Raw genomic sequence first — 5,883 nt, forward strand, 5'->3', positions numbered from 1 at the left:
TATCAGTTCTTTTTATTAGCAGACTGCAGGTTGTTCTTCATGTGCAGGTGTTTGTTATCAGGTAAAGTTCAGAGCCGACAGATCAGCTGATATTATCACAAACGGACGTCGCTTCATTTAATGCTTCAGAGGAAATGACGTCTAATGTCTTTTAAATCATATTTCCTTCTTTCTCCCTCTCTCTCTCCTCTGCTTCGTTTTCTCATGTTTCTCCGTGCATCTCTGGTGGGAGGGACTAAGACGCAGGTGAGGGAAGCAAGTGGAGGAAACGTGGATGCAATTTAAGAGACATGGGAAGTAGCCTCAGTCTCTGCTGGATCGTTGTGCCATTCATGGACCTTCTTCTGCTTATTCCACCTCACTGCCCACTAAGCCTTCCAGCCAGCCACCTCCAGCTCACTGCCTCACCTCCAGCCATGGACCTCACCCCTACAAGCTCTAAATAAAGTTAATTTTACACCTAACCTGTCGGTCTGCATGTTGGTTCAGCCGCATTCATAACAAGAAGTCTTCCACCATCTTTCATTGCCTATTCCTGCGTCTCGTGCTGATAAAAATGATTTTCTATTCAATTTTTAAAAAAGATTTTCCTTTTTGAGAAAAGATGCTTAAAAAGTAAGAATAAAATATGTAGAAAATGCCAAGGCTTCATCTTCTTCTTTTTTTCCCCTGCAAGGTTTATGAAAAAATGGATAACGAATAATATGCCTGGGAGAAATGCATCACAGCACATATAAAAGGAACAATATGATAATGCTGAAAAACAACATTTGTTACGCATATGCGCAGCCATTTCCGAGCTAATTGACAAGTTATAATGACAGAAAGTTATTTCTCTGAATCCCAGCCAAAGAGCTTCCACGCTCCGATGCCCACAGGAGAGAAGCACCATCTGCGGCGCGTTTCCATAAACATTTTGCCATTTTCATTTTGGGACAAATGTGTTCTTGATGAGCAGGTTTCGTTTCATTATCTGCCTAAATGAGTCAAAGGTTTCGGGTCCCCACTGCTTTATTGACATGTTTTTTAGCATGCTGATGGATCTGTTTTGTAGTGGGAAATATTATAATTACACCAGGCCTACTGTGAGTGTGACTGACGGCTTTGTGAGTGTTTTCTGGTTGTGGAGTGGAGGGGTTTGTTATCATAAAGAAAAAGGAAATTAGCCGTATATGAACCCCAAGCCTTTCCAATCCCAGTGCTTTTCTTTTGCAAAAGCCTTTTGGGATTATGTTCCTCTAAGGTAGCTACATTCTTTTTAATCCCCTTACCTTGCTCCCTGGCAGGTGTTTGCTTAATTTGTGCTTGCATGGCTGTGATTTATTTCTTGTAAAAATCCTTAATAGTGCAAAGCAGGTAAACAACAACTGCTTCTTAGTGAAATAACAAACATGAGCTGATACAGGGTTTAAAGGTGGGTCGACAGGAACACACAGCTCTGCATCTGTTCTGTTCTGCATGTGCTACCATGTTTGTGTGTCATTTTTTATTTGCCGTCGTACCCCCTCAGCCCCCGTGGGAACCCCAGGGTGGACAGTCCTCCCTCTACTTCACAGATGGAGTTTGCAATTGGACACCCCCAGTGAATAATCTTCTCATTACTTATCATGATGAACTGTGGCATGCAAATATCAATAAGGGACTGTGGTGAAGCAATCCAATTAAGGTCCAAAACCAGGAGCCTCATTAGTGCTGAGTCTCTGATAATGCAAATGACACCCTACGAGTAATCAACCTTGAATATAAATGGCGCCGGCAAATCCACCACTACAGGTGATTCTGTCTACCTGGGTGTGATTAAAAACCAAAGTCAAAGCTGCTCTGTTTGAGATTTAAGAATAGGAATTAGCATTTTTCTTTTACCTACTTTGTGTGAGTAGAGGAATATGAGGTTTGAAATCTCAGCCGTAATGCTGCCCTGGGCTTTGCATCGTGAAATTACATATGCTCCTCATGAATCTCCCGGCAGCAAACATTTGAACACACTAGCAGAAGTCAGCCTTGTTGGCTCGGCACTGAAATATTGTTTAATTCTCAACAAAAAAAAAAAACATGAAAAATTCTGCAAAAAAACAGGATTACATTCAACCTCAGTGTGTTTGAAATTCCTCCTTTCTTCAATAACACAATATTGCAACTGCTGTTTGTGCAACAAATCACATTTCCCCAACCTTTCCCCTACATGGTTAAGGTCATGCAGCTCATATGAGTCTTGTTACCTAGTTTATGCTTCTGTATGTTGGCAGGGATACCAAAGAATTTCTAAACAGGTACCTCAGAGGGCTAGTTGGCTTCTTTGACCTTTTTTTTTTTTCTTCATATTTACATTTCTGCAATATATTCATTCAGCATTTACAGTATAGTGCTCGCATTTTATGTATAATTTATTTATAAATGTTAATAAATCCTTTGAGTTAATTCTATATTCTAAGTTAATGGGATGCAGGGATGTGACTTTTATCTATAAATATCTGTAGAGAAATAATTAGCAAAAGATCTCAAAGCCACACGTCTGAAATGATCTTCCAGTCAGACGACTGAGGTGACACACAGAAAGGTAAGCAGCACATATCAGACTGTTTTAAAGAATGTAGATGAAGCAATATTGCAGTTCAAGCTATGAAACGTTACTTTGACCTTTTTTATGATTGGACAACTTGTGTAATGAGTAACATGTTGTACATCAAGCACAAGGAGGAAACACACAAAGGGATCAAATCAAACCTAAAATACATAATACATATGCTAACAGAGATAGCTTGTGTTTGTGTCATAATTATCCTCATTGTAATCTCATCCATACAGTCCCCCTGATGCCTGAACCTTTGCCTGCTTTATTGCTTTGATACTGAGTAGAAACCTGTCCTTAATGAATAAATTAATATTTTATTTTTCATCTCTTAAAAGAAGAGGTATCTCCAGGTTTCAGCTATCTCATGAAGTAGGACATCAAACTCTAACAGTGAAAAAGAATCCCACACACTACTCCTGCTCGGCATCAACGATTTATCAGAAAAAAATCTTAATGTCTTGTCATTAACACGACTAATCTCTCATGGAATGATTCATACACATTCACTGACAATCAACCAAAATATTCATCGATATTATCCAACCAACATCAAACAGCACAGTTAAATAAAATCCTCAGGCAAATATGAATTAACCACAAGTAGTAATAACTAATAACACTATCTGTCTGTCTGTCTGCTGGTATCAAACCGTAGAGTAGGTCTGTGTTCAGTCTCACCAGTGAATGCATTGTCTTATCTAATGCATCCTCTAAATGGCTAGAACATTAGACCAGGCTTTATGTGGTCTAATGCGTGGTTGTTTTCTGAGTCCTCAAGATGGAAACACGCCCCCTTGTGCCTGACAACACCTTATTTTAAGACAATCCCACCCCTGGGGAATAGGGGAGTCCGTTCCCTTGCTATTTAAACATTGTGAGCACTGAGATAGTAAAGACAACAGGTGGAAAAAGGAAAGACACGTCTGCTGCTTGCCGAGACAATTTGTGCTGGCTTACGATAGGACCTAAAATGTAATGTAAAAGATATTTAATTTTCATACTAATGAATGATGGAAAACTGGTGATGAATGTCAGACCTACAATATCTCATATTTTTCAGTTTTGGAAATAATAAGACAACAAGCAGGGGATACCAGACAGTCACTATCCCCTTAACATCTTTGAAGAAACATGACTTCCTTGATTGGGAAAAAAGGAAGGCATTAGATATAAATGTAAGAGTCGAACCAAATGTCTTCCCTTTAAGCATAACAGTGTTAAACACTTCCTGCTTAAAGGCTCAGTGACCATACTCAGCTCTGTGGTAGCAGCAAACACCTCAGTATTCACATGGAGGCAGAGCCCATCAAAGAAAACAAGAGTTTTAATGTCTCCTCAGACCTCATTGGCTGTGAAAGTGTTAATGACTTATTTTTATTGAGTTGTAGTGCAGTGGTGGTGATGGGTCAGCACCAGCGGCCTTATCACTGGAGGGGGGAAGAGAGACATGATGCAACAAAAACGCAACCTGACAGAGAAATCCCTCAGAGGTATTAAAGTCTGCCGGCTGCTCCCTGTGGCCTTTTCACACCAGCTGTGGGGGCGACTCCAGCTTCAGGCCGTTAGACTGACATGATAGTTTATTTCCTGCTGACTGATCCATGGTTCACATGTTATATGTGTTAAGTTTAAAGGATGGTTTGTAATCAAAAATAACAATTCAACTCAATCAATATGTGACATTGCAATGATTATTTCCTAAAAAGACACTCTTTGGTTAAAGATAGCTTTGTCCTAATAAATAAAATATAGACTTATACAAAAGTAATGCTGCTCAATCGTCACATTGACCTCCATACCTGTGTGGTGGAGACTGTCTGCAAGGATCCTGTCATCTGTCTGGATTTTTACGTTTTGTTTTGTTTTGGTTGACACAGGACGTTTCTGAGCAGGAGCTGGTGAGTTTCCTCCGGCCAATACAATAGAATTCAGTGATTGGATGCAATTTAAACCGCTGAATATGAATAGCGGCAAAGAAAAAACAATAGTCATAGTAAGGCGAAACACTGAGCAGACAAAGCTTGTTCCAAAACGAGGCTGAACCTTGGGTTAGCGTTTACCTATGGCCTGCTTTCTGTTGGAGAGGGAGGTGCCAAACACCAGCAGTTAGCTTGTGTAAGCGCACGGTAACTTGCAGTGTAAGAACAAGCACTAAACACACCATACACACTACGTCCTGCAGTGAGTGTGCGCTTCTGGGGGCGATGACACTACCTTTAAATTACAATTTTTCACAAGAATTAAATAAACAAGATATAAGGTATTAATTAGTGAGACTTCAAGGTGCACATGGAATATTTATTATTTCTACTTCTAGCTGTTCCCCATGCTCTAGTCTTAAAGCTAGCAGGGTTGACTGTAGCTTCACATTTGGTATCAGATTTCTCATCTAACTGGGCAGGAAGAAATTACAAGCTTATTTATCAAAGCAGATGTCAGACTTCTTCTGCCTTCCACAAAAAATGGAGAGCGTGCTGAAGACGTGGCTCTGCTTAGCATTAACAAACAAAGATTTTGTGTATTTAACATAATTCACAATCTGCTTTGAGATGGATGAGGTTTTGTTTCAATTTCTTCAACAAAATGTGCCTGACATTTATACAAGAGCCTGGAGATGGTTAGCTTAGCATTAAGCCAGGAAGAAGGGGGCCCAAACATACTAACAGACCTAGAGCTCGATAATGAACACGCTACATTAATAAGTATGTTTATCTGTGCCTTGAAATAAAAATGGTGGTTTGTTGTTTAACACAGCGGTCCCCAACCTTTTTTGCGCCACGGACCGGTTTAATGTTAGACAATATTTTCACGGACCGGCCTTTAAGGTGTGGCGGATAAATACACAAAATAAAATGATACGACCGGCATAAAAACTGTGGTATTTTCTAAATATACCACGGACCGATACCGGGCTAGCTCTAATCTCTTTTTATTCTAAGCTTCCCTCAATGTTGACCTTTTCTTTCAACCACTAGCTCCATTTAACTTTGGGCAATGTTTTTCCATTGCGTTACAAGAATGGTCCTTCCCAATATTTTATGATATGGTGTTTTTCATGTTCTTATCTCATAATTTCTCTTAAAGAGGTGTGTTGCTGCTCTTAAGTCCTAATCGTTTTGGAAGCCATGGGTCACTCTCATTTGGATGTTCACAGCAGAATGTATAAACAGAAAAGAGAGTTCATCTCAATTTGTATTTTTCTCATGTTTTTGCATTTATTTCCAAGTATAAGACTTGAATATCCTCAGAAAACAGACTTGAGTGATGCCACAGCTTACCCCTTAAAAACCACATTTAAAAAAATATATCCT

This window comes from Labrus mixtus, chromosome 7 (genome assembly GCF_963584025.1).
Source record: "Labrus mixtus chromosome 7, fLabMix1.1, whole genome shotgun sequence".
Lineage (NCBI taxonomy): Eukaryota > Metazoa > Chordata > Actinopteri > Labriformes > Labridae > Labrus > Labrus mixtus.